Source organism: Coturnix japonica, chromosome 3 (genome assembly GCF_054131305.1).
Source record: "Coturnix japonica strain WE chromosome 3, WE-NBRP24, whole genome shotgun sequence".
In the NCBI taxonomy this organism is placed as follows: Eukaryota; Metazoa; Chordata; class Aves; order Galliformes; family Phasianidae; genus Coturnix; species Coturnix japonica.
This window is the reverse complement of record NC_140665.1, coordinates 26,134,813-26,144,194: the sequence shown is the minus strand read 5'-3', so window position 1 is coordinate 26,144,194 and position 9,382 is coordinate 26,134,813. Positions and strand designations below refer to the sequence as shown.

The 9,382-nt window shown below is 38.9% G+C and overlaps 1 long non-coding RNA gene across 1 annotated transcript; it reads left to right on the top strand.

Moving 5' to 3' along the window:
- The first annotated feature begins 4,290 nt into the window (after positions 1 to 4,290).
- Positions 4,291 to 8,354, top strand: LOC146761329 (uncharacterized). The gene is made up of 2 exons (XR_014944625.1): positions 4,291 to 4,618; positions 5,858 to 8,354. It is a non-coding gene; the product is annotated as an uncharacterized LOC146761329 (long non-coding RNA).
- Positions 8,355 to 9,382: the final 1,028 nt, after the last annotated feature.

Below are 9,382 nucleotides of genomic sequence, written 5' to 3'. Positions count from 1 at the left end.
AAACTCTCTTCAGTCTGGTGGCTGTGTACTGGAGGCAACGGGTAGGGATTTTGGTGCTGCCCTCATACTGTGCTCTCTCTGAGGATCTGATTTCATCCTTAGAGTCTGTTCTCTGGAGATGCTTACTGTTTACTCTGCAATCTTCCAACAGGTTGTTGGAGGCTGAAGACTACTTATTTCCACCATCACACACTGCAATTTCTGTGTACTGTTTGTGTTTTCTTGGTGCCCTCTTTTTAGGGTTTTTATTTTACCTTTTTTTTCACCCACATGCTGCTAATAAAGGGGACGGAGGAAATCTGCTCATGCGCTGGTCCCCACTTGGTGCCTTGGGCAGCAGCTCTACTGCAGTGCATTGAGGGATGAGATTTGTGAGCTGCTGGATCTCCTCATCACCTTAGGTAAAAGCAGTCACTCTTCCAAGAGCCATACACATTGCATAAGTTTGTAGTTGCACACATATTCATTGCATCTCACTTTTGGAGTAGCTGTATGTTACCTGCAGCCTACTCCTGTGGGTAAAAACTATAGGGCTGTGATGAACAAATCCTGGTTCAAAATTATTTCTGATGTGTAGGGAAGGTGGTTTATATGCAGGTGTGTTTGTAGATCTAGTTCACTGTACATTTTCCCAGGTGGATCTATGGGCACAACTGTGATTATGATGCATAGCGGTATGTGAGTGAAGGGAGGATTGCTCCTGGATACCTTTTATTGAGAAACCACAGTGCAACAGAGGGTAGATAACCGCCTTCACTTTTGTTACTTCCTTAATCAGTCTTCTACCCATACACATTATTTGGACATTTTTGGATTTAAACCCTCCGTTTATGTTCCTCTTTGGACTAAGTGCCTTTCCTCTCCATTTATGTCACAGCAGGACATTCATTATCTCAAGTTACATATTTTTCCCTGCTACACCACTGGTGTGTGTATGATTTACACTCATCCAACCATTTATAACAATTCTCTTATTGGCATGAGTTCAGCTCACAGCTAATAAGCGCATCAGATTCAAGCACAATTTTGAAGCATCTGCAGTGAGATAAGCAAACCAGCAATGGGTCATTATATCAGTAGTCTACTATTGTGAATGTGGCATGTAACAAAAAAGAGAAAGTATGACTTATTTTAATAGAGAATAAAAGACATAAAGTGTATACAAACTTCTCGCAACATAAGTTCCTTTTTAACTGCTCATCGTGCTCTTATACAATCTTAGGTAACTTGACCTCCTTAATTGCCACATTTACAGTAGAAATTTGATACTGGACTGATTGAAAATGTATTTCTAATGGATTTTCCCTGGAGATATTTCTATAAATCTGGTGAGAACCTTTTCATTGCTTTTTGTATTACTTGTGAAAATGTTCTTCCTATAAGCAGTCGGTTTTAATTTTTTAACACATGCGCATCTGTTTAACTTTTTTGTTGGTTTTTTTTTGTTTGTTTTTTGTTTTATTTTTAAAATTTGATTTCCATGGTGAACTTCGTGTTCTTTGGAATTTCTTGTAATATTAGAAATATAAGGAGCTGGTTCCAAAAGGCTTCTGTTGTTGTTTTAGCATTCCATTGTCAATGGAGCCTTCAGTAACTCAGACCACATTTGAAATAACAGTTATCCTGAATAAATAAATACAATAAAATGATGAAGAGGGAAAAAAAGAAAAAAGGAAAAAGAAAAAAAGAAAAAAAAATAGAGGAGAGGAGAGGAAAAAGGAATATTTCTAATTCTGCAGTCAATTATATCTTAAAAGCACTCAACTCTGTTGGTGCAAATGGCAGCACTGCCTCCCAGCTCCCTGTGTTACTGGCTGCATCTGGCACCTGTCTCCATGGGGGCCTGATGGAAATCAGTGCAAATCTTAATTCTGAAAAGAGACAAAGCCATACAGAGGGGAGGAGGATTTTGATACCAGCAAGTATTGAGATACTGAGATGGCCTCTACCTGTTATGGGCTAAGTCTACACAGGGCCAAAGTCTGTTCTCAACTTGTCTGGTGGAAACAGAGAAGACTTAACCAGTTTCCCTGCTATAACTCCCACAGGCTTGCATGAGTGGCACAACTGTGCTGTTGAGACTGGGCTTTGGCTCAGCTGCCAACAGCAAATAGCTCATATTGAGCCTCCTGAACAGACAAATTAATTTAGCTAAGTAGCATGTCACTTTCAAAGAGAGTGTAAAAGAATGTGAGAATAATAAAAAAATCTTACACATCTGACTATGAATTTTGTTAAGAGTTCTCAGAATGTTTTTGCTAATGTGTGAATCTTACTGTCTATACTAATTTATTACAGAATAAGTAACAGAAACTGAAAGGTAAGTGTTGGAGTGACTTTTGTTACCCTCATATTCACATAAAAATAATTTTACAGTATGGTGCCGAATAAATTGACACTTTTTCTTTATTTAATAAATATATTTTCCTTTGTTATAACTCAATGAAATTCTTTTCCATGAAGCATTTTTATACTACTTCATACTTTTGGAGTTATTGGAGAAGAAAAGACTCTTAAACATCAAGCATAATTGCACATTGATCTTAAGATAGATGTCTTCCTTCAAATAGAACCGTCCTGCAATTCAAATTTATTAAGGCAGCTAGAGGGATACCTGTAACAAGATGCTCAGATGAAGCCCGCAGCTCAAATCTGTCTATGGAAAGTATTTCCCTCCCTCCCAGTAGATCATCTTTGATTCAAGTTGCTACAAATACAAAAGCCCATTGCTATACAAGTGTGAATAATTTGGTGGAAATGTGCAGAGCACCCTCAGTCCCCTCTGAGCTAAGCTGCTCACAGGTTCACTGTGGTTATAGGAAATTGTCACTGTGTGGCAACTGGCTATTTCAACAACAAAATAAGGCTCTGAGATACTCCTTATCTATAGCATTGCTTTCAGTCATAACAATGCTTTCAGTCTTCCTTTGCATGTCTGTAAAAGAAATCTGTTCTCTTCATAAAACTTAAAGGTAGATTTTGTTAACTTTTTTAATGAATGTCAGAACAATTAATACAATTCCCAGAGGGTGGAAGAAAATGTTGAGATTTTTATTGTTTTTAAGTGAAAAGGAAGTAAAATACATGCAGAATGATCTCTATGTGCTGATCAGGTTACTGGGTGCTTAAGATCTAAGCCAAGCTCCCTCTATTTCAATGATCAAGTGAAAAATTGAAGGTTCACTGAACTGAGTGAAATTTTCAGAGTGCCTTCCCCCTTTGAACTGAGATTTGTGATCATATTTTCTATTTTCTGCAGCCTTAGACTGATGGATAATCTTTGCTCACTTAGTACTATATGCTGGGTATTTTCCTTCCCGCTGACCACATCATCTGGTGTGTTTGTGCAGTCCTGCTGTGCCTTGCTCACATGCTGAATAAACAAACTTCTTTCACATTTTCACTCTGTACTCTTTTTTCACATGCTATCCTTGTCTTTGAATGGGCCCCTTAGCTCTATTAGAGCTTCACAGCAGATCTACCCATACCAACCTCGTGCTGCATTATAGCATTGCTACATGACAGGTGTTTCGCACTGATGATATATTTCTTGTATTTTTCCCATTCTGTTTCCAAGGAATGTGCAGGCAAGCAATGCCTCACAACAGTGCCTCTTGCTCAGGACTGTCTGCTCTCAAAAGACCTGCCTTGTTTTTATAGAGTCCAACATGTAGGAAGAAAGGAGCCCCTAAATACAAAATGAAGTCCCAAAAACTCAGGAGTGGAAAAATTCCTTGGATTGCAGCCATTTTTGAAAGGAAGAATATGGGCCACTGTTCATGCTTCATGATAGATTGGATAGATACTGTGTGTTAAGAGGAAGTATGCTTATAAAGGATTTTCCATAGTTATAAGCTAGGCATAAAAATTAAAGTTATTCTACCCTACAGCAGTATAAATTCAGCTGCTTGAAGAAACCCTAAACCAGTGACACAGGTCACGTGAGTTGCCTAGTCATGTTCTGTCTTTCTAAATGATTAAAAAATGCCAAAGAAGGAGAGATTGTCAGGTTATTTAGGGGAAAGTCATTATCTGAGCAATTTTTCCCCTTGCTCCCGAGGCTCCTTCCTGTCTCTGTGCTAATAATGTTTTTATGTTTAAGAAACTGATTATGACAGATAGCTCCAGTGTGTGGTTTCATGTACCCATGGTAGACATGAGCATGTGCACGCTCACAGCCATTGGAACATATCAGGAAATGTGATTTTTGCATTGCTAGCATCACTTTGGTAAGAAACCCCAATCCAAGATAGTATCAATTAAGCATTATTTTCAGGGCTGTATCATATCACTGGTGAATGAGATTAACAGGGAAGGCGTCAGGGAAGGAAACTAAGGGCTATAAATTCTCAGTGAGCAAAAAGACCCTACAAGGACCAGCTAGCCTAATTGGCCCATGCTGACTCACAAGTTGTTAAATGTTTCTTTAGGGACCTACAAGAGCCTGACAGATCTCTCCCATTTCAAGCCTGGCAAAGTGTGCTGTCAAGGAAGACATTAGCAAAAAGAAGACAATTGGCAACTGATGGAGTAAATTCCAGAGCTCTGCCCTTCACTGCTGCAAACTGCTGCATCGTGGTGTCTGCTAATCTGCAAGATTTCAGTCACATCTGGACAAGTGAGTTGGGTTTATGACTTGAACTGGGAAGTAGCTGATAACCTCCTCAGACCCCTGCTCCTCAGTGGTATTGGGGCTTCTCCTTTTGAGCATGGTGGGGGCAGTAAGAGAACTGAAACTTGCATTGAATAGAGTGAAAAAAACCTGACCCCTAGCATGGCCTGTGGGTTGTGGTCTTTCAGTAGTTTTGTGGATGAAGTGGTGATTTTCCTAAATTTCAGAGCTGAATTTTTGGCTTCTTCAAGTTTTGTAAAATAGTAATGCTGAAATGGAAATAGCTTACAGTAAAGCAACTTTCACTGAGTTTGTGATTTTTTTTAAGGCACTTCTATATTTTATATATGTGATTTTTCCTTTAGTACTTTTTAAGCAATTTTGGTAACAGTATTAGGAAGCAGAAAACAGTCAGAAATAGTCCCACTGTGTTCTAAAACTTTTGCACTGCTTCCCAACCCAGAATTACCAAATACATGTTATGCTAATCTTAGTCCTTAGCAGGAATCAACACAACTATAGCGTATGACAGTTCTCTTGTCACCGCTTAAAGTTCCTTCCTACTCCTGTGTACTCTTAACCTATCAAAATACTTTTAGGATATTTGAAATGCACATTTTCTGCATTAGGTGAATAGATGAAATTATATTTATTCAAAACAAATTAAAATTGGTCTTCTTCATTAAATAAAAATAATAGTTTTTAAAAGTTTTTTGTTATTTTGTTGTTTCTTTTTCCCCTACTTACTTTCTTCAGAGGTCTTGGAAGGTCACTTTCTACACAAGATTTTCATCTTAAAAATAACTCTGACTTAACTCTGACAGAAACATCCTTTATCATGGAACAGACCTCTTCAGGAAGGAAAGGAGTGTTTTTGGAATATGTTTCCTGGAAAAAGCTAATCAGTATAAAAGGGAAATGGTCGGCAACATCTGTGCAGATTTTGAGGAATTCAAGTGCGTGAGATGTTTTTCAGAAACAGACAAGCGTGTTATTTTCCTCAGCTAAGTGTACAGTACTTCTTGCCTCTCCCCTGGGGGAGATGCTTGTCTTTTTGTTTTCACCTTGGACAATCCAAGAAGGAAATCAATAGGAGAGAGTAAGCTATGAATCAAAAATATAAGCATATGCAAACTTCTTTGTGCTCTTCAGTTAACTTTACAGATCTTAGCCAGTGTTGTGTTGTGGCCCCCTGTAATCCTCCAGTGTTCATGTAATCCTATAGCTTTGTTTTGTTTTTCCTAGAACTGTAAGCAGCGGATATGACAACTGCAGGATTCTGTGTGCTTGGACACTTCCGTCATCACAGCTGGGTCTCACACTTGGGTTGTAGCTGGAAGGTTCTCTTTGATCCCTGCCTGTGGGGAGGATGTGAGGCTGATGGAGCTGGATGGTGAACAGCGCAAGGATTTATGTTCTTCCTGAGGGTGGAATACCTACTTTCTCTATGATTTGCTGGACAGGACTGTGACCCTTCAGATCTTGTGAAATGTCCACTGTAGGGAATTGGAAGAAGCCAGAGGAATGGGAAAAGATGCACGAAAAAGAAGACCCTGAAAGCTTCAACAGTACTGATGTAATTTTGGCCATAGTCTTTGAAAAAACCCACAGACCTGAGAAAGAAGATTTTTTCTCTTTCCCAGCTCTGGCCTAACCTGCAAACCTGAGCAAGATCTTGACTTTTTCCCCATGCTCTTCTCCATTGTCTGCTTTGATTGCACACCTTTTAAGAGAGTGATACTGCATGTATGGACATGTTTCACCACAGTGACTGTGTTTCCTGTTATGTGATGCTGCCATACAGTAACAAGAGGTACCCCCAAATCTGGTAACACATCTGTGCATATAAGTGTGTTTCAAAAGTGGAATAATGGTTGCTGATGGACTGTAAACATCTGAAGGATGTAGCTAATGATCCCTTTTAGTGCTTCTGAGTTCTTATCCAGAGAAGCCTGGAATTTAACTTTGCTGTTCTGATTGTGGTTTATATTTTGTCATCCAATTCTACTCTTTCTTACAGGATCTGAAAATTACCCAGAGACATATTTTTGAAGAAATACCATAATCATGAGATTCTGGTTTGTATCACACCCTTGTAGGGATGTCTCCCACCCTGGCAGATAGGAAGAGTTTATTCTGGAATTGTAAACCAGAACAGGCTTACCATGAGAGAAATGAAAACAGCAACCGTTTGTTATATAGAATACAGGTATTTTGGTGTCTTGCCAATAGTACTAGAGTACTAACAGATGTTCCACAGGTGATTAGAGCCTACACAGGTAAAGACAAAGAAGCTCTATGGGTTATGATATGGCTGGGGTTTCTAGCTTTGGGTTAAATTGTGAGTGATCAAGATAAAATCTGAAAATACCTTGCATTTGCTATTTTCTTGGGTTGAAAATCATTTCCTGAGGGAGGTGCTTGAGTCTTAAATGTTGTCTTTTATAGACAAAGCCAGAGTTTTTAATTTTATTTTTTATAACTGAAGGAAAATATAGAGAGATATGGGCTTTTGTTGTTGTTGTTGATTTATTCTGTTTTGTTTTGTTTTATTTTTGGTAGGTTTTTTGGGTTTTTGTTAGTTTGGTTTTGTTTTTTTCAGGAAAAGCAATACTCAGAGCTAGAAATAAGCTATTGCTGGCTTCCAGATTTGGAAAGCCAGTTGTATTGTGCATCATTTTTTATGTGCATTATTGGAACTTGGACTGTAAAAAGGCCAGATTAGGCCTAGGACGGGACAATGATTGGCTTTGGAAGGAACAGATAACCCTGGGTAGATGGATTAGTCCAGGCTGAAAGGCTGGACTGCTCCTCAGCTCTGTGTTTGCCTGGTAGGGTTAGTGCTCAGTTCTCTACTGTGGACCAGACATGCTATGAACAGCTGATCAAGGCATTAACCAAGGTGTGCATCTTCAAATTTTCTTTTATCTATGTATTTACTTTTATTTCTTGAGTGGTAACTCCTGCTGCATATCAGGATGTGTTGTAACCAACACCAGGGAGAGAACTGAGTGTGACAGAACCTCTTGCCTATCCTACTCCCTCTGCAGTTTAGTTATGTTTGCTCCAAAGCCCAGAAAGCTGAGGACTTTCAGGCCCACAGTTCATTCCAGAGAGAAATGACAGAAATGTTGTGTAGAAAGTGGCATGGTGGGGAGCTGCTTATTTTTACACAGCATCTTCAATAAGGTCTTTCATACTGCTAAAAGGCAAGAATCTCTCCTATGCAATACTTTCTCTCATATGTAACCTAAGAGAGAAAGCGGGATACTGAACGTTATTTTTAAGGAATCTGGCCCTTAGCCTTTGATTTTATTCCAAGAGCAGAAGTAGCAGTGTTTTTAGCTTCCACATTACCAGTGTGTATATCATTCTAGTCAGAATCAGCTTTTAAAGATGCTTTTGACATAGGATTGAGATATTTAGTGTGCTGATGTTTGGCTTTGTTTTCCTACCAGTGTACCTGAAGGTTTTTCATGGCTCTATGCATATGTTTCTGGTCTGCAGGCAGGCTTTCACGGCATTGTTAACTTCAGTATGCTCTTTAACAAAAAGCCATGGGAAACACCTGCCTTCTGTGGCTGCCAAGTTCTTTCCTCTGCATTGTGCTTATCTTTTATATATTCATACATATTGAAATATATACATATACATATATATGTGTACATATGTGTAAAGAGATTCTAGCAGCTGTATGAAATAGTACGTTGACTAATATATTTACTGTCTCTACTTTCAGTAATTTCATATTGTGAATTTATATAAATTTGTTGTTTTCAGTCATATTTAGAAATATCTTCATGCATTTTAATGAACAGTGGGAGACTTTTGGAGTACTGCATCCAGGCCTGGGGCCCCCAGAACAAGAAAGATGCAGAGATCTTGTATTGAGTCCAGAGGAGGACCACTAAGAAAAAAGACTGAGGGAACTGGGCTTGTTTAGCTTAGAGAAGAGAAGGCTCTGGGGAGACGTCACTGTGGCCTTCCAATACTATAAGGGAGCATATAAACAGGAGAGGGCTTTTAAAAGGGTGGATAGTGATAGGGCAAGGGGGAATAGTTTTAAACTGAGACAGGGGAGGTTTAGGTTAGATATTAGAAGGAAGTGTTTCACAAAGAGGGTGGTGATGCGCTGGAACAGGTTCCCAAGGAGGTTGTGGATGCCCCATCCCTGGAGGCATTCAAGGCCGGGCTGGATGTGGCTCTGGCAGCCTGGTCTGGTGGTTGGTGACACTGCCCGTGGCAGGGCAGTTGAAACTACACGATCATTGTGGTCCTTTTCAACCCAGGCCATTCTATGATTCTAAGATTCTATGAATCTATGATTAATGGATAATTGTCTATGCTTCTGTTGGGCATGTGCATTGAGTTCTATTTTTAGGTACAGTTTTAAAGAATTTTAAGTTAATTTTATGTCTATATATTTTTAGTAAGCAATCAGAGTATTTACTTCCATAACATAGAATCTGGCTATAAATTTGTAGGAGTAAAATAAGAATTTAATAGTGACAAATGCACATGTTTTTCTGCGTCAATTAACTATTTTTGTCTTGAAGTACCTAATGCTGCTGTGCTAATGTCTAATTTCTACTTGACATGTCTAATTTCTTCTTGACATTACGGAATTGCAGATAAAGATGGGATAATGCAGAAGTGAGCATGTTAAAACCTGGGCAGGGTAAGCTGTAGTGAAATCTCGTAGATCAAAGAAACGTGCTTCTGTGAACTGTTTTTTAAAATGAATGCTCTGAGTGAAAATGGAGAACAAGC